This window comes from Rhineura floridana, chromosome 4 (assembly GCF_030035675.1).
Source record: "Rhineura floridana isolate rRhiFlo1 chromosome 4, rRhiFlo1.hap2, whole genome shotgun sequence".
NCBI classification, from domain to species: Eukaryota; Metazoa; Chordata; class Lepidosauria; order Squamata; family Rhineuridae; genus Rhineura; species Rhineura floridana.
Genome location: NC_084483.1, coordinates 167,519,041 through 167,544,149, shown reverse-complemented (window position 1 = coordinate 167,544,149; position 25,109 = coordinate 167,519,041). Strand labels below are relative to the sequence as shown.

General features: G+C 41.0%; 1 long non-coding RNA gene across 2 annotated transcripts in view; it reads right to left on the bottom strand.

Moving 5' to 3' along the window:
* Positions 1-4,273: 4,273 nt before the first annotated feature.
* The window catches only part of LOC133384494 (uncharacterized), a 31,986-nt gene continuing 11,150 nt past the window's right edge, over positions 4,274-25,109 (bottom strand). The window contains exons 2-4 of one of the 2 annotated variants that reach the window (XR_009762587.1): positions 11,689-11,933; positions 7,632-7,721; positions 4,274-5,354 (exon numbers count right to left, since the gene is read on the bottom strand). This is a non-coding gene — a long non-coding RNA (uncharacterized LOC133384494). Of the gene's footprint in view, positions 5,355-7,155; positions 7,722-11,688; positions 11,934-25,109 lie in introns of those variants that run through there. The other variant, XR_009762586.1, reaches the window with a different exon arrangement.

Below are 25,109 nucleotides of genomic sequence, written 5' to 3'. Positions count from 1 at the left end.
TGTAAACACTGAATTTATTAATTCAAGCAATGGTTCTGACAGTGAGAAATGACAGACAAATAGTGACCATGACAGAGGAGCAGAAAGCAATAAACAAACCTGGCCACATCATGCTACAATCTTAGAAGGTTGTATGTACAATCTTAGAAGGTGGCATGGCTGTGAGGGATGTGGCTGTGACTATCATGAAGACAACCTGCACTTCTGAATTTGCTGCTACACTATTGGAAGGGGTCATAAACCTGACTCTTCTGTAGTGATGCATATAGAGTTTGGATGGTAGAACTCATGATGCCGAACTCAGGGATTCATCCCCCTGAGCCCATTCCAAGCTTAGCTTACAACTTCATCTAAGTAATTTAGCACTGGGGATGCATCTCTCCTCTTGCCCTAATCAAATTGTCCACAGTGATCTTGTGGTGAAGAATTTAATCAAGAAGCATCCAAAGAAGGTATTATAGTAATGGATGACTTAAATTACTCTCACATACACTGAGTAAATAAGTGTTCCAATCACGATAAAGAGGTAAAATTTCTAGATACCATAAAAAAACAGTGTGCCGTAAGTCATGCAACTGACCAGAGGGGAGAGAACCTGGATCTTAAGTAGCACCCAAGACCCAGTGCAAGAGGTAAGTGTTGTTGAACTGATTAGAAACTAGGGCTTTGCTCTGGATTCTGCCCAGGCCCAGGCAAAATTGGGCGTCTTCAGAGGCATTTGGGCCTCAGCCGAATCAGGTTGAGATAGCCCTGTATCTGTATGGGTCAGGTATGGTAGCCCAGAGTGATCTGGGGCTATCAGAGGGCGAGGCATTGGGTAGAAAGGACAGGCAGGCATACATGGGAAGGAAGAGAGACTGGAAAAAGGAGGCACCTCTTTGCGGGAGAAGGTAGGTGCCTTCCCCATCTGAGGATTCATCCTGTGTGGTGCCAGTTGCTGCTCATTCGTGGGTGGCTTCTCTGCATACAGAGACACTCTTTGCGAAGGAGCAGTGACCGGCAATGTGTAGGATGGAATTGTCCTGCACACCAGCTGGAAAGCAAAACAATGCCATCCTGCTCTCAGGCGGGTGGGGAGAAGGAGATGTAAATAAATAAATAAATAAATAAATGAGCATGGTTTTTGTATGCACTTTCCCCCTAACATAATGGATTTGTGTTATTTTCACCAGTATATCAATTTTTTTTGCACACTTTCCCCTAATTATATATATTTCTGTAAACACTGGTTGGTTGGAGAACTGAATCGCAAAATTCAGAGAAGTGAGACTTTCAAAGGATGACTGTGTTTTGATTCTCATTTTCTTTCGGTAAGTGTGAATTAGGTAGGCTCACCTCTAACTGTGAACTGAATTTAATTCCTTCCCCATTCCTAACTGGCAGTAAACTGGCAGCCCAAACTTTAGCAGAAGTTCTAATGAGCTACCCCTACTTCACAAAGATACATTTACAGGGTTGGTAGAAAGGGCTGGCAAAGAGATTGCCTAGGCTTGGTCCTTCTGTGTTTTCTTGAAGAACTCTTGTAAAGACTCTGAGCTATCCCACAAAGTTTCCAAGGAAAATCAAGCTAATTGTGAGGTGAGCCCAGATGGGTGGATTAAAGGTCACTCCGCCCATCACTGCTCTTAAGGAAAGCATTTGAAAGGGCTTTCCAAGAGATTTGAATAACAAACTGCTGTTGCAAATTGGTTTGTTTTATGGTTTTTATAAGCTCCTGATAATGTTTTCTGTTTTTTTCTTGTTCCCTGCTTTGAGTACAGGAGAGCTAGGTTATAAATATTTTAAATAAATAAAACAATTCAGAATCAGGAATTTTCCCCCCCAGATAATTGGGTGATCAGTAGATGTAAAGAATAAAAGTAATCCTTATTGTCTATTCTCTCCTTTAATGAGGTCTCAGTTCGTTCAATACTCTTTTGAAGCATTGCTGTCCAACTGTAATAAAAATCAAGACATTAATCTTCTGTCTTATTTTTCATTTTCCCTACTTATATTTCATTGCATGATTTGGAAGTCAAAAACAGGATTTACCTTTCCCTTGATGGTCAATTCTGTTGCACTTTTTTCCTTATCAAAACTGTGTGGACTCCTGCCAACGTCAGCTGTAACATCCCACTTCACTGCCTATGCTCTTAATTCCTGCATTTTATGATCAGATATACAATACATGGAGCTAATCAATTTGATTGGAATTTCATAGCAGTAACTAGCATTATCATGTTAGTAACATGATGTTACTAATGAATTCAAGGCCTTTCCATTTCATTAATGTAGCACTATTTTTATGATCACTTTCTGAAACATTCACATATGTCATTATTTCTCTCTCTGTGTCTCTGTCTCTCTTTCTCTCACACACACACACACACTGTGGATATACACACACACACACACACACACACACACACATACTGCACTGTTGTTGTTATGTGCCTTCAAGTCGATTACGACTTATGGCGACCCTATGAATCAGCGACCTCCAGTAGCATCTGTCATGAACCACCCTGTTCAGATCTTGTAAGTTCAGGTCTGTGGCTTCCTTTATGGAATCAATCCATCTCTTGTTTGGTTTTCCTCTTTTCTACTCACTTCTGTTTTTCCCAGCATTATTCTCTTTTCTAGTGAACTATGTCTTCTCATGATGTGTCCAAGTATGATAACCTCAGTTTCATCATTTTAGCTTCTAGTGATAGTTCTGCTTTAATTTGTTCTCACACTCAATTATTTGTCTTTTTCACAGTCCATGGTATCTGCAAAGTTCTCCTCCAACACCACATTTCAAATGAATTCATTTTTCTCTTATCTGCTTTTTTCACTGTCCAACTTTCACATCCATACATAGAGATCGAGAATACCATGGTCTGAATGATCCTGAGTTCAGTGTTCAGTGATACATCTTTGCATTTGAGGACCTTTTCTAGTTCTCTCCTAGCTGCCCTCCCCAGTCCTAGCCTTCTTTTGATTTCTTGACTATTGTCTCCATTTTGGTTAATGACTATGCCAATGTATTGATAATCCTTGACAAGTTCAATGTCCTCATTGTCAACTTTAAAGTTATATATCTTCTGTTGTCACTACTTTAGTCTTTTTGACGTTCAGCTGTAGTCCTGCTTTTGTGCTTTCCTCTTTAACTTTCATCAGTATTCGTTTCATAACATTACTGGTTTCTGCTAGTAGTATGGTATCGTCTGCATATCTTAAATTATTGATATTTCTCCCTCCATATAATATCCATATAATATACTGCATTATATCTTTAAAAAAACCAACCCTGACTTGTTTGAGGTCAAAGAAATACAATCAAATTTACTGCTTCTAGCTGATGTTAGCAAAATAAACTCCATATGTTCTCAGAACTCTTAATATACACTATATACTTTTGTTAAGAAATGTATGTGGAACATTTTATAGATCACTACTATTGTGCTGGTAATGAATCAGTGAGCCAGGCTTAGAGGCTTGCTTCCCCACTTGCTGATTCAGAATAAGATCTCTGCTACTTCTCTGTCAAGCAAGTAGTGCCCTGCAAGAACATGTTGCAGCATGGAGTGTTTCTGTTCAGAGATCTGGCCACACCAGGATTTTTTTGTTCTTTTATTTTTTCTTTGGGTGGGGGGCAAGGATAGACACAATTGTGCCCAATCTCAGGTATAGTAAAATCTTTGATTTTTCTAATGATGTCTATGGACAGCTCTCACTCCATCTCTGGAGAAATTTTGAAATAGCTTTTCAGTATGAACCTGAAAATGACCTACCCAGACAATGAGACAATTCTATCTACACTTTTTATCTTCATGTGTTTCTTTCTCCCTCCAGCCACTCCATTCAGTTCTCCTTTCCCACCTGGTTTAAATTTTCCCCAGGCTGTACCATTCTATTACTGTTCATACCCAGTTGGCTGATTTTCCCCTCTAAAGCTACAGTCCTATAATGTTAACACTTATCTGGAAGAAAGTACCATTAAACTCAATGGGACTAACTTCTGAGTAGATGTGTATAGGATTGTGTTATAAGTCTGTCAACATTCCATGCCATTGAGTTATCATTGGGCACTGGGGTGGAGGGTCTTCATCCTTTAGGCTTTTTCAAAAATATTTTTATTACTCTCTCAAATAAACCTCATAGTCTGCTGATACATCCCATGCGTGTGATGGTTTTGGCTACATTTGCACAAGCACAGGAAAACTTGAATCAAGTATGAGAAAGAATTATGATGTTCAAAAACATCTAAGACAAAACTGTGTTTAAGAACTGATTTAGCAGTCATGAACTTTTCTGGCAGCATCTTTTGGAAACAAAGTCTGTAAATTTTATTACTATTAAATGTTTCTAATGGGAGTTGACAAATAGTTGAATGGATTGCTTATTCTTTGTACTTGGCAAAAGGAAAAGGAAAAAGTTTCCTTCTTATACAATGAGAAATGCTTCATACTGAAACCCATTCATCTCAATTCTGTAGAAATATCTTTTAAGAGTTTTTACAACTGTTGGTGAAATTACAGTGAGCTGCAGGGAAGTTGCAAAAATTTTATGAGTGTAATAAAATTACAATGACAATACCATTTCAGGGTGCAGGGACAATATAGATATTTTTGAATTACCCATTGTCTATATGCCAGGGCTTTTTTGGGAGGGGATGTCCAGAAGGAGGAATAATGGCTTGTAATAGAGACAGTTGTTGAAAGAAGGTAAAGAACTGGAATCCAGAGAGCTGGAGAAACTTTCTAAGAGCATTTGGCTCAAAGTTAATGTTACCATTTGTATCAACAGTACTGAAATCTGTACAGACAGCATGCTTTTTATCTTGGAAAAATAATAGCCAAAAGAGTAGCTAATTAATGGCACATTGCTTTGGGTAAGCCAGTGTTGCAACTGATAAATGATTACTGTGGTTTCATTAAGACTTGTCCTTCTGGTAGTCTGAAGTCTGGCTCCTGGTAATCGTAGAAGAGAATGCATGGTGGTCTGTATTAATTTCTATGCAGTTCGCTGTCCATAAAGGTCTTCAGTTCATCATGAAATCTTGCATGAGTTTAAAATAGTGCTTTCTACCAAAGTTATCTGGCACTTCAGAAAATTCTCACTTTTCTTGCTGATGCAACCAAAAATAAAAATAGAAACAATGGGAAAATAAAATGGGAACCTTAACCTTGTAAGCAAGCTATTTTTCATTAGCTGGGTTCACAAAAGTATTTTAAAAAATGAAATAGTTCAAGTGCTGCTCTTGACTGAGAGACAGACAGATGTTATACACGGAAGATTACACTTCCTCCAAATCCTTGAATTTGATTCCCATCCTCTCTTTCTTTTGTAGATGGAATGAAAAGCTTCTGATGAGACCATTATGTTTTAGTCTGAAAAAATACATAAAATATATCATCATGGATGAGAATGCATTCAGAAAAAAATAATAATGGAAATCAAAGGGATGTAGGAGAGATGAGATGTGAGACGAGCTGTACAATTTGTAACTTGATCTTCAATCCCTGAATGGATATCCAGATCTAGACGTTTGCATTAAACCTCCTCCCCATAATCACTTGAAACAATAATATGACATTTATTGTTGGTATCCTAAGGTCATTCAGTTAATTGCTTCTAATCTAGTTAATTCTGCCTGATTAATATAATGTGCCTTGTTATAATGATCTCTTATCCCGCATCTAACAGAGATTCTGAGCTTGGTTACTTATTTCAGGCAATTCACATTACTTTTCATACCAAGGGCTGTATCCACCACTGGCCTGATCCAGCAGGCTTTTCTTATGTTTTTAGTAGGAGTAGCACTGGAGTCAAAGACTAGGGGCCTGTCCACAGGACTGTATAATCTGCAGTGTTATTGCTTTGTGACCTCATTAATTCACCATTGTCCATATAACATTGCCATCTAGTATGGATTTTCGCATTCACAAATCCACATTAGAAATACCACCAAAAAACTGATATGCTTTCTTGTATTGTTAAGTAATCACATTAATGTTTGTGTGCTCGTATGCAATACTGGAGACTTTCCTGCAATAGGCGATTCATGGATGTTCCTCCATCCAACCCCCCCATCTCCTTCTCACCCAATAGCAAATCCACAAACCTGAGCATGTGTGGGAATTAAAAAAAGGATATACATTTCTGCACTCTTCTGAAAAAGCACACAAAAAGCAAACCACTGTTGTGGATCAATCACTGAAAAGGGGTGGACTTAGGGGAGTGGCCAATGCTAAAGCAATTTAGGCCAAAAAAAAGCCCACACATATGGATGCTTGATAATAGAGTTTTCACAATAATCCAACCATGTATGCATCTTGAGGCCACCAAGTGAGCATGAAAACATGGATTTTGCAGTTAGGTATGGCTGTGCCCTAGGTGTTGACTCAAAGAAGGCATACAATGCTACTATGCAAACAAACGAGAACAATAGCCCCACTAACAGCTCAAGAATGAGTCAGTGGTCTGATTCCATGTAAGGCAGCTTCCTATGTCCCTAAGGATAGACCTTCTGGGAACAAGTTCTTCTCTGGGGCAAAGCAGAGTTTATCTGTGGGAAAATAAACTCAAATTTCACTCAGCAATGAAGGTCACTCGGTAGCCTTGGGCAAGTCACTGTTCAGCAATCTAGGCTACCTCACAGGATTGGTTCAAGGAAAAAAATGAGCTCACCCTTCTATGAATAAATTAGTGACAATAACATACACAAATGCATTATATTAGGAGACATTGCTTGCCAAAAAAGTGAACATGAGTCAAAACTGCATACAAAAATGTGTTTTCAGGGCCGACTTATCCATTAGGCACAGTAGGCACAGTGCCTAGGGCCCACGATACTTTTAGGGGCCCACAAAAATGTTTTATTTTCTTTTAAAATCAGAAGAAAAAATCAAACTTTTAGGGTCGAAGAAAATCTTTTAATTTTTTTCTCACAAGAAAAAAAATGAAATTTTTAGGGCCCACAAAAATCGTTTAAAATTTGCCTGAAATAGAAAAAAAATAAAATGTTGAAGTATTTAAAGTTATATCAAAATAATTTTTAATATTGATATTATTATGGGGGAAGGGGCCCACGAAGGCAAAAGTGCCTAGGGCCCATGAAAGTCATAATACGGCCCTGTGTGTTTCTTGGGGAAATGCACATCTAAAATAATGAAGAATGTTCATGAGGATTTTTATTTTATTTTGCAAATTGCTGCAGAAATGCGGAGAACTAAATTCAAACAGAAAGAACCGATATGAACAGATATGTTCGCTGATATGGTGAAATGCCTTTTCCTAACGATACTGCCAGTGCTTCCCTCCTCAATAATGACAAATCTTCTGTTTCACACCCAGGTTTCATGCCTTGTCCATGAAGCATTTCCATGTGTTGCTGAATCCTTTTATTTATGCTTCCTTGTCTTTGGCTGCTTCCTTGGCAATCACAGGACAGTAGATTTTATAAAGCATGGCCAGCATATTTAATGAATATTTACTGAATAGCCTGTTAGGGTCCTCCCTCTCCCAGCTTTCTCTTCTCTTTTTCTGCTGCCCCTTAGTTTTTCTGTGGAATGATAATAATACACACACAGCAACATTGCTGGCTACAAAAGGATGAGGGGGAAGGCAGAAAAACAAGCAGTAAGAGGATCTTTCTGTGCTCACACCTGTTTTAAGATTTGTTATGATTAAAAAAGAAAGCTGTAGGGATTCACTCTGTTTCTTCCTTGTAGACCCCAGTGGAATATGCCATTAAACTGCAGGGAGGAGAGAAAGCCGTCAGTGCACTTCAATATACTTATGTCAAATCCATCCCATTCTTCCTGGCTTCTTTCCTCAATCTAGCCACCATTCCCAAGGGCTGGAGAACATTACAACCCATTCACTTTATATGAATGGGCACAAACAGACTTTTTCACCATTTCAATATGTCTACATTTGCAGGCATATCCTGTAGGCCAACTGAAACAGCCTTAATTTCAATTTACTATCTCCCACAGGGGCATGCCATTCCCCTGAATGTGGAAAAAAGAAACCCCCTCAATAGCCACCCCCTCCTCCCCTCGTAGGTTAGCGTTCTGATCAGGAAGTAAAATTTTGCTGAAGATTAATGGACTGCAGTTTTGATGCTTATAACAGGGGCACATGATATTTATTAAACAAGCAATGAACACATTGGCCCCAAAATGCTGTCTTTGAGAAGGTGTTTCAAACGACTGGATAACAACTCATCAGAACCATAAACAGAACGGTTTGAGATTGCAAACTGACACATACTTACCCAGGAGTAAGTTCCACTGAACTCAGTAGGGCTTACTTCTGAGTAGATATGCATATGATTGCAATATTTAATCCACCAACCCTGGTCTGGCTTGCTTTTTGTTAGGACAGAAATGGCAATAAATAGCATTAATAGATATAGATATATAGATACCCAAATCAAGTATATCAGCCATACTCTGATAAATAATAATTTTGAGAGTTTTGCTTTGTAACCAGTAGTGTAGTGGCAAATTCAGAATTCCAGGGTCCCTTCATGAAAGTCATGCCACACTCCCCCACTGCCATACACCCTCACTCCCTGTCAGTGTTAGTTCTCCCATTTTCTTATTTTTCCATTCTTAAATTCAGTTCTTCACATTTGGGCAGTAATGTGTGTTTGTGTGTGTTTTTAAAAAAGTTCCTCATGAAACTTCTTCAGCATTTTAGTGCTAATTTCTCCTAATAAACAATTTTTTATGTAGTTTTGACTAATGTACACATTTTTGCAGGCCATTTCTCCTAATATGTGTGTTTTTATGCTGTTTTCACTAATATATTCATTCTTATGCACACTTTCCCTTAAAAATGCATTTCTGTAAATATTGATTGGAGAACTGCACATTTCAAAGGAGGGCTGTGATTTGTCTCTCATATTTATTTTATTTATTTATTTGTTAGATTTTTATACCGCCCGACTAGCATAGCTCTCTGGGCGGTGTACAGCAAAAATACAAAAATACAAATACATACAATAAAAACCCATAATAATACAACAAGAACACATATAAGAAAATGAAAAATCTAAAATCAGTTATAGCAGATTTTAAACTAGATTAGAATTAAAATTAAATTAAAATGCCTTAGAAAAGAGGAAGGTTTTAACTTGGCGCCGAAAAGATAGCAAAGTCGGCGCCAAGCGCACCTCATCGGGGAGACTATTCCACAGTTCATTGTTTTGGACAGTGTGAATTTGATAGATTCCTCTTTAAATGCAAACTGAATTTAATTTCTCCCCCATCCCCAGAGATCCATCTTGAGGACCCTGGTTAACAGAAATGCAGGCTATAAATATGCAATAAATGTGTGAGGTTTTCACGTGAGGAGCGTGCAGTATCTGAGACCTACTTCCTATGCTCCTATCATCTGACAGAGAAAAGCAGGATGGGATGACTGTAGCCATTTGTATTCAGTGGAATAGAGAGCTCAGAGGCTCTCAGGTAGGCCAGGTTAGAAGGATTAGGATTACTGTGGTTTTGTGACTTCCAGCTGCCTAGACAATGGGCAGGGTATACTTTGGAAGACTGTGCCTGTGAAGGCCTGCCTGCTTGAGGCACATGCAGGTCAAGATAAGGCAAGGCTGCCTCTTGATTGCATAGCACTAGACAGCTGACCAATTACAGCATGCAAACTGGACCTAGGACAGAAATGGGCCCCCCAGTTGTGTGCACTAACAGATAAGATTAATTATGATGGTTTCAGCCAAAGTGACTACCCTAACTTCAACAGAACCATATTTATGGAGACTTAATTTTCTCCGAATTGCATCCACTGATGTCTCCAGCATTTAAAAACAGGTTAAATAAAACAAAAGTAACAGGCTTTCACACATTTCACACACAAAATAAACCATAACATAACATAACAAAGTGGAAATGGACTGCCTTCAAGTCGATTCCGACTTATGGTGACCCTATGAATAGGGTTTTCATGGTAAGGAGTATTCAGAGGGGGTTTACCATTACCTCCCTCTGAGGCTGAGAGGCAGTGACTGGCCGAAGGTTATGCAGTGGGCTTCAGGGCTGTGTGGAGATTCAAACCCTGGTCTCCCAGGCCATAGTCCAATACTCTAACCAGTATGACACACTGGCTCTTGGCTTTCAAATAATGGCAAGTGAAATAAGAGAGGAAGGTTTTCTCAAAATTCATATAACTTTAAGAGGCATGTGTATGATACCCCAGCACTGGTCTTCTTACCTAATAGTATATCTATATAGAATGGACAGCAACATCTTTGAGCATAGAGGCATCATAACTGAGCACGATGAACATCAATTAGCAGTGATTAAAGATTTTGGAGTTATTGGAAAGAGTAGCAGAATGTCTTTTGGTAAAAGTCTGAATTAACAATGCCACCCATATAACCTTTGTCAGAGATGTCTTTTTGGGGGTTTTTAATGCTCTTCTAGAACTGGTTCTTGTGTGGCGTATAGATCTCTCACACAAAGACGGTTCCTGATCCAGCAAGGGAGAATTAACATGCAGAAGTAGGATTGCGGGATCCAGAATCTGCATGTTGATTGGTTTGCAGATGTGAAACCACAATGCTGACTAGACTACATCTTGTGAATAGGGATGTACACCTATCTCTGCTTTATATCGCTGACAGGAATTCTTGATGAGCAAACCACCATGTTACATGCAGCTCTTTCTGAATCAGGGCCCAACACTCTACCTCTAGAGAAATGGAAGGAGCAGATCTTATGTTAAATTTACCAAAAGTGGACAAGTAATGTAGAGGTATTGCAATTATTTCTCAGCCAGCTGTTGTGCTAATTGCTCATCTACCTTGCAAACAATGAGACAAAGGCCATTAAGCTTCAATTAGGAGGCAAACAGGAAAGGTGTGGATGAGTACAGAGTAATTACTGGGCTTTTTGTCTGACAAGCAAGTTCCTGTACGCTCAGCCAGAGCAGGTGATTATGAAACTTGATATTTCAACAGCTGCAGGCAGGGCAGCACGTTTACGCAATGTAGCCTGCCCAGGATGATCTACCCATGAAAGCTCTCTTGCGGTTTGTTTAGCACCACATGGACTAAGCTACCTACCACAATGGTGATGCCAAGAGCTGGGAAGATATCATTCTTTCTGGAAAGTGCTGGCCTTTGTGAGACTGTCCCAGTTTTACACCAAGATTCCAACCTGGGATCACTGCAGTACTAAAGCCTTTAGTTGTTCCTTTTGTAGCTTCTCTGGGGAGGAGCATTTAGGCTAGCAGCTTGTACCCATAGCCCAGAAGATTGAGAATAATAAAATCAGCTTCAGTTTGGATGTCTCCATAGCTCAAAGTAGGGCTTCATGAACAATTTAGCAGTTGTGCGGTTAGGGCTTTTGGAACCTAGGGCTTATCCTGGGGTTGTAGCCTGGTTCTGGCTCCAGTTTAACAACCGAGCCAAAGCAAAATGCCAGGCTAGCTACCTTGAAAGTTGGCCAGGTCAGCTTCACCTTTGTATCTTTTCAGGTTTACTAATATCACTTACATTTTACAAACCAGCAGGCTGGCCCCATCATTAGGCAGAGTGGAACAGCTGGTATTGGGTGTCATCAAAGTGCAGAAAATTGTTATTTTAATTTGTTGGCGGTGGTGGCATCATCATCATAATCATTGTATTTTTACTTCCAGGGAGAAGCACTTGTGGGATTTTTCTACCTCAAATGCCAAAATAACTTGAGTATGTTGTACCTGTAGCTTCATTAGGTTCCTTTTAGACCTTGCCGCCAACTGACAGGGAAGTGAAACTGACAAGACCAGACCATTTTCTAGTGAATGCACAGGATCGAGAGTTCTTCCTTTCTCTCCTTTGCCTGTTGGCTATTCAGAGTCCTTATGTGTCAGATGTTGTGCTTGCCAAGCTCTCACTGTCTCCAACAGTAGTCATCTGATCAGGCAGGTTATTGGTTGGAGGTCCCACCCACATATCTGTGGGTCTTGGGAGGTACCGGAAAAATAAATGGGAAGTTGACAGCAGAATATCCTTATAATATTCTGTTTATTCATGTCTTACACAGTACCACTATTAAATGCATTCTTGTCAGCCTTGGTCAACATATCAAAATCAGAAATACATATCAGAAGCAAGGTACATTACAGTATACAATCAATATATGAAGTACAGAAACTTTAAACTTTCAAGTATAAAACCTTCAAGTCAGAGAACCTGTTCAGTTACAATGTGGTAAAAAGGATGAGCCCAAACACAAAGTCTTACTAAAACAGAGTTACAAAATATTTGGAAATACAGAAACATATAATAATACCTCTCACCATCAGCTGGGATAGGTGGGATACATGCTTCAGCCAGGCAAATAGCACTGGTCCTGAACACTGGGTGTTTGTCTTTTTTATTCCCGTTCTTGTCAAAAGGTGTGCCTCTTAGAACCTGGCCCGAGTCCTGAATCCCTGCTGAGCACTGAGCATTGAGCCCTTGCTGTAAGACATCTCTACCATTAACTACCTTTTGAGGAATTCTGTCTCTGCAAGTGCATGTGCTGGCTCTCTTCCCAGACTTGTTATCTCTGTGTGTCAGTTTTCAGACTTAGCAGACAGGCTGCAGTGCGTGAATGAGATTTGGGGGGGGGGACTGCTTTGTAACAGAGAGAGCTTGACAGAAAAACAGGCACTTCAGTGGGAAACAAATACAAAGAAATGAAAAGAAGGGGCTTAGCCCATAACAGAAGGAATCCTAGGTTTTCCTCTCTGCGACTTACTTTCTGCATCATCTGCATCGCTCCGTTACTGCACAAGTAATGTGGGACGATTGAAAACCCATTTGGGGATAATAACTTGCTCTTTTATTTGTCTGCTTCTGTTTTGTTACAATGGCTTCTGTCTTGCCTTTCTGTTAAAGAACAGCACTCAATGTGATATTTTGGGAGACCTATAGGGGGCCTGGTATAGCACAGTGGGGAGGAGAGCCTGGCTGGGAGTCCAAAGTCTGTGAGTTCAAATCTCCGCTTGTGACTCCTGGGTGTCAAGGGCCAACTAAAGATCACCCCCACAGTGAGTGGCTCAGGGGTTATGTGCCCTGCCACCTGTGCAGCCGTGGGCAAGCTGCATAGTCCCAAGGAGCCCAGTTGCCCCCCAGCTGGCAGTTGCGGACAAGGAAGGGGCTGGCTTGTGCAGCTGTGGCAAGCTGAGCAATCTCTAGCCAGCTGGGGAGGACTAACCTCAGAGGGAGGCAATGGTAAACCACCTCTGAATACCGTTTACCATGAAAACCCTATTCACAGGGTCGCCATAAGTCGGGATCGACTTGAAGGCAGTCTATTTCCATTTCATAGGGGGCCTATGTATTGCTATGGATGGAAGAGAAATCTATATTTATATATGGAATCTGAAGGGTATGACCTGATCAAGCTTTACCTGCAACAAACCACTTCTTGCACAGTGTGCCCGCTTCTGCTCAAGCCGCTTGTGTATAGCCATTTTTTAAAATAAACCTGACTGATTATATGCAAAATCATATGAAAAAAGAGAGTTTATTATACATATAATACCTATAAAAGAGTCAAGCCTCATATGGTACTATATTTCTGCACCATAATTTGAGAAGTATTATCTTAAATATTTTTATATGCATTGTTGTATGTGTCTCTTCATGTTACTTTAGGAAACTTGGGATGCATATGCATATAATATACATATAAGAATGTGTATAATAATGAACATAATATTGAGAACTGTTTGTAAAAGTATAACTTGCTTTTCATCAAGATCAAGGAGTGAGACATGAATTAGAAAAAAACCCTATTTGGATAAGCTTGACATCAAGACTTTCAGAAAACCCCATCCCAAACTGTTGCAGAAGAGTCTGAAGCAGCCCTGTAGCCAGCCTTCCTCATTAGGTGGGGCAGCCACATTTCTAGATGGGGCATGGGGGGGTGAGCGGTGCATAGCACCAGCCAATCCCTCCCTCAGTGGCATCACTAGGGGGGTGCGGGGGGTGCGGACCGCACCAGGTGACACCATCAGAGGGGGGTGACTCTCAGCTTTAATTTAAAAAAAATTAAGTTTCTAGGTGGTCCGGTTCTCGAGATATACATAAAAACGTCAGCCGCCCCCGTTAAATCTTTTTTTAAACTACTGTATAGCACTTTGTAGCTTTAACCCCGCCTGTTCAAGATTGCAGCCAATCAGTGAAGTGTTTGTTTGACCTGTGGCAGTGTCTAGTAAACCTCATTGCAAGGCCAGAAAATGGTGGTTCATCCCCCCCCCCGTTTATCTGAAAATCTCATAAATTGGGTAAGTATATACATTTCAGTTTTTTCCCCTCTTGTCTTTAGGAGTCAGATCCTGGGCAGTGTTTTCAAAACCTTCCCAATACTTGTTTTTGCATTTTAGCATTGCTAATCCCATATCTCCAGAGTAAATCCCATTGAATTCAATAGGATTTACTTTTGAGTAGACATGGTTATGAATGTGCTGAAAATCAATGGGACTTTGGAGTGAATGTAAAAAAGAATTGTGTTTGTGTTGTCTTTCTGTCTCCCCCTCCTCCAGTCCTATTTTAAAGCAAGTAGGCAGGGCTTACTTAGGTATTACAGTTTTTATTCTGTAGGAAACTAATACTGATTTTTTAAAAACTAATACTGATTTTTCTGCAATGACCAACTGGTTTGACAATAAACTATTATATGGGCTGTATGTATTTATACATCTGCAGTGTGTGTGTGTAGTCTTTCCAACGACCCTGTGAGGTAGGGTTGGAAACCAGGGCAGCTCACAACAAGAAATAAAGCCATTTAAAATCCAATAACCATAAAGCAAGAATAAACAGTTGGAAAACAGCCTAAAGCGGCATGATTCTGAATTTTGGGTTGGGTGAATGAAGTTTATTTATTTATTATTTGATTTATATCCCGCCCTTCCTCCCAGCAGGGGCCCAGGGCGGCAAACAAAAGCACTAAAAGCACTTTAAAACATCATAAAAACAGACTTTAAAATATATTAAAACATCTTTGAAAATATTTTTTAAAAGCTTTAAAAACATTTTTTTAAAAAAAGTCACTGAAAAGAGTCTTCTAATATGCTTCCTTGCCTTTTCTGCAGATTGGAGCCAATCAGAGTGAAAGGAGGTGAGTCAGCCACTGGGAAGACTCTTCTCAGTTGCTAACGCTCTCCACTTTCATGCTGATTGGCTCCTAGAGATGTTTGTTGTTGTGAGAGAATGCATTAACAAAGATCTCATTCTTAATCCAGGAGCAAAAAAGGGTGTACGTGGCTGTAACAGAGCTTGGAAAAGTTACTTTTTTAAACTACAACTCCCATCAGCCCCAGCCAGCATGGCCATTGCACTGGGCTGATGGGAGTTGTAGTTCAAAAAAAGTAACTTTTCCAAGCTCTGGGCTGTAACTATCATGAAGGGACCCTGCAGCTCTGAATTTTCTACTAAACAACTGATAAATACCTATGTAACTTTGTGTCTGGAGACTTATTATTAAGAATCACTTTCCATAATTGTAAGGAGGTATGTCCACACGCATGCATCCCAGGCACCTAAATGAGGGGAGAGAGCAGCATAGGGACATAAGCAGGTGTCTTATTCCAGGGGTTCCCAAACCTTTCTTCTACATAGACCACTTGAAAATTGCTGAGGGTCTGAAAGTATCTGAAAATTTACTATGGGCATATGCAAGATAATTAACTCCCATTAGTAATAAGAGCAAGAATTTGAGCTGTGCGTATGATATTGTAATTTAAAGGTGTAATTTTAATTTTGCTAGTTGTTTATGTCACTACTATTGCCATTACATTCAGTGATATATGGGAATTACAATTTACGAGTAACATTAGTACAAAAAACATTACTAAGGATTCTGTATGGTCTGATACGGGAGGAGGTCCATGGGGGTGACACCAGGAGTTACCGCACCTGGTGACACCAACCCTAGTGACGCCACTGCCCTCCCTGCCTCACTGGGGGAGAGGATGTGAGGGCCAGGCCAACAGAAGAGAAAGACAGTGACCTTCCCCCTCACTCCTCCTTCACTCAGGGTGTGTGTTCACTTACATAATGGGCTATGTAAAGGTCAAGTTAACAGAAAATTTAGTATGAACACCAGTAATTAGGTATTTCTTTGTTTCATCAGAAAAAAGGATGTTAAGGATACAGTGAACAAGGGGTCACTAAACAGTGTTAGCTCCTCCTTGAGAATTCCTCATTTTATGCCATGTTCCTGACCCTTAGATTTTCCTTCCTATTGGACAGTCAAGGGAAAACGTTTTAACTGGTTGCTGTATAAAGGACTAACTAAGCAATTGGATACTAATTCTGGAAAGCAATTAGATTTTTTTTCTGGATGTTGGGTTGATTTTTCTGCCAAGAGACCCTGAAAAGACCTCATGCTGAGCTGCACACACTGGCAAAATCAAAAGATAGCCCTGAGTTATAACCTAGGTGGCTAGCCAGCAGCTAGCTGCAGTGTGCATAGCAGTGCTTCTATTCCTCTAGGACTGTTTTCATCCTTTGCCATCAAGTACTCAAGAAAAAGAAGAAGACCCACTGTGATTATGTGTTTAGTGAGTCCTTTAAAACAATAAAGGGTAACTTAAAGTATATTTTTTCCAGATCACTTTAAGCACCCAGTACTTCTCTACTCATAATTTCTGCAGAATAAACAAACCAATTCTTACTGCAGGCAAACAAACATGCTTCTTTATTGCTGGCTGGGTAGAGAACACAACTGAAACTGATAAGCAGAGCAAAATAAAGTCCAAAGGGTCTAACTCTAGCCCATATTACAGAATTCTAATATTTAATTATTCAAGGGACATGTTACTTATACAGGGTGTTCTTTTCAGGAACACTTCAGTAAGTATAGGGTGATTGTGATAATGAAAAATCCACCTTCAGTTAGGGAAAATCTTGAGTGAGCAGACTTTTGGGGGCTGTTCAAGATGAGGCTTTTGTTGTGCACTCGTCCTGCCATATTCACTGAATTTTCAGAGGGTCCTGTTCTTAAATTGCTCCTGTTCTAAGTAAGCCATCCTTTTTTACATGGAGGCTATCACTGTCTGCCATGTGACAAATTAAAAATATAATTTCCCCAAAAAATCTGGGGGGGGGAGAAGCACAGCTTGAGGGGAGAGGCGGTGTTCCCCAGCCTGGCTACAGAGATGGTCAGAAGTAACTGGAAACCACATGAGGTCACAATAGTCAGAAAGCTGTCGGCCAGGTGGGAAAGCAGATCATGGATTGAAATAGGAAAGAGCAGGAAAGTAGGGCAAGAGCTTGGAAAAGTTACTTTTTTGAACTACAACTCCCATCAGCCCTAGGCAACATGGCCACTGGATTAGGCTGATGGGAGCTGTAGTTCAAAAAAGTAACTTTTCCAAGCTCTGAAGTGCTATATTGCCACTCATTCTCAGTTGGAGAAAAACAGGACTTGCAAATTTGCAAAAGATAATGGGTGACTTATTTTATTTTTAATCCACCTTTCCTCAAAGAAGCCCAAGGCAATATCCATGGTCTCCCCCTCCTCATTTCATCAACATCATCACAACACTATGAGATTGGTTAGGCTGAGAAATAGTGACTGGTCCAAGGTTCCATATCTGAAATTCATTGACTAAAGAGTTGAACCCAGCCCTCCCTAGTCCTAGTCCAGCACTGTACCCACTACACCAGGGATACGCAAATTTCAGACTTGCCAGGTCTACCTTGCTTTTTCACTAGAACCCCAAGATCTACCAAGCAGAGCCAAATGCTGAAGGCATAGAGTTGGAATGAAATAACAGGGTGTCTCTGAGCATGTTCTGTGGCTAGGAATTTGTTTTCAAAACTGAATTTAGCAGACAGTCCTTTTCCTGGGGAACCTGAAGATGTTCCAGATGGTTTACATAGACTATACTCATCTGCTGTAGCTACTTGTCTCCTACAGGTCTGTGACCTGCCCCTGGTGAAATGTCCTCAATCTAGCACTGAATCACAGCTGGCTTGGATGCCAGAACTCTAACCAACACTAAAGCTGACCTTCCTTAAAGCCTCTTGACACTGCAGAGAATGGGTAATCTGCCCATCTGAAGTGGGGAGATTGCTTTGGACATGGGAGACATCCACATTTTTTTTTACAATAGGTATCATCAGCGTGCCTGGCAGAACCTCCTCTGGCACCCGCAAAAGGTCTCAGTAAATATCCATAAATCCACAATACACAACAGACTGTTTAGTCTTCTTGTGCAGTTCCTATTTGTACTGGCTCAGTCTCTCCTACAGTGCACCTGCCCCTTAAACATGTCCTCATTTCTCCTCCACTGATGGGACAGCTAATGGGAGGGGGCATGGCTATACCTTTTTGTGCCCCCTTCTTCTCCTTCTCCTCCTTCGACATGGCAGTCATTTTACATTATACTACATTCCCACAGCAGCCATTTTGTGACTGGTGCCCATGACCCTTTCTCAAAATGGCTTCTACCTTGGAAAAGGTGGTGATCCCTGTTCTACAGTAATATATCAAATTATCGGTAGGCAAGAATGCTTTCCCCCAAGTCCCAGCGTTCTCACCTTTTAACCTATGCACCAGAATAAATGCCTAATTCTTTGTATTCATGTTCTGGCGCATACAAATTGTAAAGAATTGCCTTCCAGGTGTTGTCTAGATTTCCTGGCATCTGGTTAGGGGCTTGTGTCAACCTGAATAAGGAACAGAGCCTCTACTGCTACTATTGCAGCAAAGTAAACTTAACTTCCTTGTAATTTGGAGTGGATGTTCCACGCCATTGAGCCTGATGTTTTTCTTTAACTATGGGAAATAGAATTTGTGTGCCAGTATCAGCATATGACAAGTTAAATGCAACCGTTGCTATGCATGTACAATATATGTTTGCAAAGGGGCTTACAGGAAGGTAAGTTATGGGGCACATCCCTCAGTCAGACAGGTGGGCTTAGTGGCTAAAGCTACATGTTGCATTCTTTTGAATTTTAGTAACCATCAGTTCACTCCTCACCGGGAGGGGGGTGTTAAACATCTGTCCTTCATCTTTCAAAGAGAGATAATTTAGGCTTTATTGAGTTGCACCATGTGTGTTGGCTTTTGAAGGGAGGCTGAAAAGAGTCAAAGTTTTGCCTACTCCATATTAAAGATCCCAGGACACTTTTTGTAAGAGTCAAGTTGGTCCTGGGCCAACATTTCTCTCTTCCATTCACTGAGGTACCATTCTGTGAGCCAGACAGGCATTTCAGTGGGGCTGTATAGGATATTGTCTGTGAAAGTGCTTGGAGGTTAAAATTAATAAATATATCCTGCCAGTTACACAGCACAGAGCAAAAGAGCAAAAGAGCCTAGGAAGGCCTTAGTTGACTATCATGGCCAACAATTTGATCATCAGCAACCAGCCAGTGAGGGGGTGTGCTGGGAAGTTAGAGGTGAATGAGGGGAGGAGTGACTGATGGGCATTGCAAAGTGGCAGTGGTTGCATGGGGGCTGTTAGACGAACACTGGGGAGATACAAGGGCTGCTGATTGGCCAGCAAAGCTCAGTGCAGACCATGACAGTAGCTCCCATGCTAGGTGACTGACAGCCAGCAATCAGATACCTGCACAGTGCTGACCTATCAGCCATGTGTCTGTGCCACCATCTTACAATGTCCCAAGATGGATGCCGACTCCCTCTCTCCCTTGGTTGCCACTCAGTGGAGTCAGCAGCCTCTTATTTTCCAGTGGTTGCTGCCACCTGAAATGGGCTCAGTTAGGTGCGTGAAGGAAATGCATCATTAGGGCAAGAATTATGTATCCCAAAGTGTGTTTTGAATAAGCCCTCCAATTTAGCTGCCTGTTGCTCTTATCGGCCATACGATGCGTGAATCTGTCAATTCTGGTTACTCTCAATTTCTGATTTTTCCAGTCTGAAAGTCAGTTCCCCACCTTTCCACATCAGTTTGCAATAATATATATATATATATATATATAATATATATTTAAAATCCTCTTGAAAATTCATCAGCTCTTCATTGTCAATTTTTCCTAATACACACATTTTTATAATCAGTTTTGCCCAATATACACCTTTTTGCAAAGCCATTTTCTAAGGCTGTGCACAGCCCTTATGACCCAACACAAGCCCTGAGCAAACCTATAAATTATTCACTAATAGGCAAAAAACCTTGTGGTTTAAGAACATACCTATAGCCCACAGATATTTCTATGAAACTTTAAAAAGTAAGGAAATTCGGCAGCTATAGTGAATGCACCAGGGGAGCAGGAAACCTGACCTCTACTCTGAGATATTGTACAGCTCTACAAATTTGTCAAAATGCAAACACAATTTGGGTTGGTCTTTCACAGTCCAATCCACTTCCTGTGTAGCGTGGAAGAATTTGGTAATGTGTGCATCTGAGCATATGGTGAGTGGTGGCCACACCTGCCATCTTCAAAGATGGAGAATTGTATTTTTGTATGTTTGTTGGTGTTCTTCTGACTTTGCTTCTTTCCTGTGTTACTAATATTTTTACAGAGAATCTAATCTAGAAAATTTTATTTCCTTCATTATTCATCCTAGAAATCTGTGTCAAATTTATTTTCAATAATGTCAAAGCCTTTTTATTGGTCAATGTCATATGATGGGGAAGACAGCCTTTTGTGTTTCAAATTGGAGGTTATGCTCTATTTCTATTTTGGGTGCATTAACACTTTATTTATTTTATTTATTTATTATTTAATTTGTATCCTGCCCTTCCTCCCAGCAGGAGCCCAGGGCAGCAAACAAAGCACTAAAAACACTTTAAAATCATAAAAACAGATCTTAAAATACATTAAAACAAAACAGCGTAAAAAAAACAACTTTAAAAAAGGGTTAAAAACATTATTAAAAAACATATTAAGCAATTCTAACACAGATGCATACTGGGATAGGGCTCAACCTAAAAGGCTTGTTGAAAGAGGAAAGTCTTCAAAAGGCGCCGAAAAGATAGCAGAGATGGCGCCTGCCTAATATTCAAAGGGAGGGAAAATTCCACAGGGTAGGTGCTGCTACACTGAAGGTCCGTTCCCTATATTGTGCAGAACGAACCTCCTGATAAGATGGTATCTGCAGGAGGCCCTCACCTATAGAGCGCAGTGATCGACTGGGCATATAAGGGGTAAGACAGTCTTTCAGGTATCCTGGCCCCGAGCTGTATAGGGCTTTGTACACCAAAACTAGAACCTTGAACCTGGCCAGGTAGCAAATGGGCAGCCATTTGCTTGAATCTGAAACTGTAGTTTGATGTAAAATCAGACTGATTACAATATGTTGCTACTTCAGCAATGACTCTTAGCTATTGGAAAAAAGAGGATGCATGTTTTCAGCCTGCTTTGTTTAAACCACTTCATTTAAGGAAAGGTGGGCACGGTCAATTAAAAACATAGAGCACACCTAGAATATATTTTACCTCCCACTGTTTTATGTTGTGCAAACTGAGACACTCCTGATGTCCACTGGAGACTATTCTGCAGAATAGTCAATGCCATTATTCCACAATTATTTTTGGAGTTTTTTTAGTGTAAATTTTGCAAAGTGTTGCCGTACTTCACATATTTAAAGTGACCATCTGAACTCTATCAACTGTCTTAATAATGTTGCTTTCTCCCTGCTAAAACAAGATCAGCAGAACACATGTCTTCTTTCTGTTATTTTGGCTGATTACAGGTGTTGCCACCACTCACCATATGCTCAGAGGCACATTTATTTATTTATTTATTATTTTATTCAGCTTATATCCCGCCCGACTAGCAAACAGCTCTCTGTAACCAAATTCTTCCAAGATACGCAGGAAGTGGATTAGAAGTCTTTTTTAATCTGGGAGGTAAGAAATGGGATCCTGTGCAAGTTTGCTAAGAATGGATTGATCATTTGCATGCGTATTGAGTTTAGTGGGATTTACTCCCCTGCATTCATGCTTAGGACAGGTGAAACTGACCACAGGGGATGGGGAGGAGGTGGAGGAGTGAGGGGAGGAAGGGCAGAGGGGAGGAGGGTGATGGGAGCAGGCAGGGGGGAGGAGAGGAGAAGGACAGGTTTGATCATTTGGATGTTTATTGAGTTCAGTGCAATTTACTCCCGTGCAATCATGCTTTGGATAGGTATAACTGACAGGGCGGAGGGAGGGAGGGCTGTAGTGGGAGGAAAAGGAGGAAGAAGGAAGAGGGGAGGGGAGGAGGAAGGGAGAGGAGAGGGGTTGGAGGTGAAGGCCAGTCATCATTTGCATGCTTATTGAGTTCAATGGGATTTGTACTGCCTTCAAGTCGATTCTGATTTATGGCAACCCTATGAATAGGGTTTTCATGAGGCTGAGAGGCAGTGACTGGCCCAAGGTCACCCAGTGAGCTTCATGGCTATGTGGGGATTCGAATCCTGGTCTCCCAGGTTGTAGTCCAACACCTTAACCACTATACCACACTGGCTGTCTCAATGGAGTTTACTCCTGTGGAATCATGAATAAGATAGGTAAAACTGACCATGGGGAGGAAGAAGGGGAGGGGGAGGAGAGGGGAGGGGAAGGAGGGTATTGGAAGGGGAAGGGGGCAGTGGGAGGAAGAGGGAGGAGCAAAGGAAGGGGGAGGAAAGGGGCAAGAGGGAGGGGATAGGAGGGAGGAGAAGGGAGGGTGGGTTAGATCATTTGCGTACTTTTTGAGTTCAATGGGATTTATTTCTGTGCAATCATGTTTGAAAATGGAAATGGACTGCTTTGAAGTCTATCCTGACTTATGGTGAGCCTATGAATAGGGTTTTCATGGTAAACGGTATTTAGAGGTGGTTTTACCATTGCTTTCCTCTGAGGCTGAGAGGCAGTGACTGGCCCAAGGTCACCCAGTGAGCTTCATGGCTGTGTGGAGATTTGAATCCTGGTCTCCCAGGTCGTAGTCCAACACTAACCTGGGGGAGGGGCAGGGAGGGTAGGAGGAGGGGAATGGGAGAAGATTGGGTGGGTGGGCACTGGGTAGAGGGAAACCCCCTTTTCTTTCCAAAAGGAAAACATTGTGAACAGTATCATTGCTTTTCAGCTTCCCCTCACCTTTTTATTCTACAGCAGGCACATGTAGTCTCCCACCCAAATTTAAACCAAATCTGTCCCTGGCCACATCCACACCAGGGCTTTATTTCACTTTGGACAGTCATGGCTTCTCTCAGAGAATCCTGGGAAGTGTAGTTAGTGAAGGATGCTGAGAGTTGCTAGGAGATGCCCTGTTCCCCTCACAGAGCTTCAATCAGAGTGGCTGACTGTTAAACCACTCTGGCCACTGGAGGTCTGTCAGTGGAATAGCAGTCTCCTCTCAGCACCCTTCACAAACTATACTTCCCAGGATTCTTTGGGGGAAGCCATGACTGTCTCAAGTGAAATCAACGTCTGGTGTGGGTGTGGCCCCCTGATTAGCCAAGCCCAGCAGCTGTGAGCCTGGCTTTTAGAACACTGACAGTTGATTCTTACTGAGCATGCCTGACACTATCATTCAGTTCAATGCAAAATTTCTTAAATTAATTAAAAATCAGCCAGGCATTTTTTTAACTTTTAAACTGCAGACGATGAAGGTCAGAGTATGGGGCAAGGTCCGTATTAGGATTCCAGGTACTCTGTGAACATGGCTGATTTTTAATGAATTTCAACAGATTATGACAACTCTGACAGAAAAAAGGTGAAAAGGGCTCTGGGTTTTTTTCTCTGTTTTTAGACTTTGAACTCTCTGTTCTCTCTGACTGTTTTATCGCCATGAATGAATGAATGAAATCCTTATTGTTCAAAGCCATAGGCTACCACAATTAAACAGATATAAAAGGAAGATACAAAATACATATTAAAAAGCAGATTATATTACAATAAAACACAGTTCAACAACACAGAGTGGAAAAGCAGTGGTACAGTTCAAATAAAAGTTTTCTCTCGTGAGAGGGAGATACCCTGACCCACCCCATGTCTTAGTGTGTAGATACTACGGTCAGACTAGCGCAGGGGCACATCCCACTCAGCCCACAATGTGTTTTAGGTAACTTACTCTTACTTTTCCTGCAGCTAGAGCAAATTTTGCCACCTGAGTGGTTATAAATATATCATTACCTGCTAACAGGATGCATATCTGCTCCAGGGGAGGTCTATTTGACAAGGAGCGAAGGATGCAGGAAAGAAATTTTAATCTTGGAGACTTATATAGGGGACATTTTAGTAGGTAATGTATAATGTCCTTTATCACCATGAAAATTGACAGGGTTGTTAAGCAAGCGTTTCTGAGTTCAGGACTATAAGTTTTGTAAGGTTTTGTTTTGAAATGAGCTTATGGGAAGGATCAGAATGGCATGGGGGGTATTTTTAATTTAACATTGCAGAATGTGAAAAATCCATGCTGGCTATAGTATACAGCCACTCTTGTGGTTGTATAATCACTTGCAAAATTTAGGCAAATCTGTGTCCTCTTTTGTTCCCCCTTATGTAGTTGCTATTTGTTCCAGAGGGAAGCTGCCTGCTTCTTTCTCAGGGTGTCAGGAGTTGCTGGATCACATGTCCCAGTGGCGTCACTAGGGGGTGCGGGGGATGCAGACTGCACCAGATGACACCATCAGAGGGGGGTGACTCTCAGCTTTAATTTTTTAAAAAATTAAGTTTCTAGGTGGTCCGGTTCTCAAGATATACATAAAAATGTCAGCCGCCCCCCAGTGGCATCACTAGGGGGGTGCGCGGGGTGCAGACCACACCAGGTGACACTATCAGAGGGGGGTGATTCTCAGCTTTAATTTAAAAAAAATTAAGTTTCTAGGTGGTCCGGTTCTCGAGATATACATAAAAACGTCAGCCGCCCCGTTAAATCTTTTTTTAAACTACTGTATAGCACTTTGTAGCTTTAACCCCGCCTGTTCAAGATTGCAGCCAATCAGTGAAGTGTTTGTTTGACCTGTGGCAGTGTCTAGTAAACCTCATTGCAAGGCCAGAAAATGGTGGTCCCCCCCCCCCCGTTTATCTGAAAATCTCATAAATTGGGTAAGTATATACATTTCAGTTTTTTCCCCTCTTGTCTTTAGGAGTCAGATCCTGGGCAGTGTTTTCAAAACCTTCCCAATACTTGTTTTTGCATTTTAGCATTGCTAATCCCATATCTCCAGAGTAAATCCCATTGAATTCAATAGGATTTACTTTTGAGT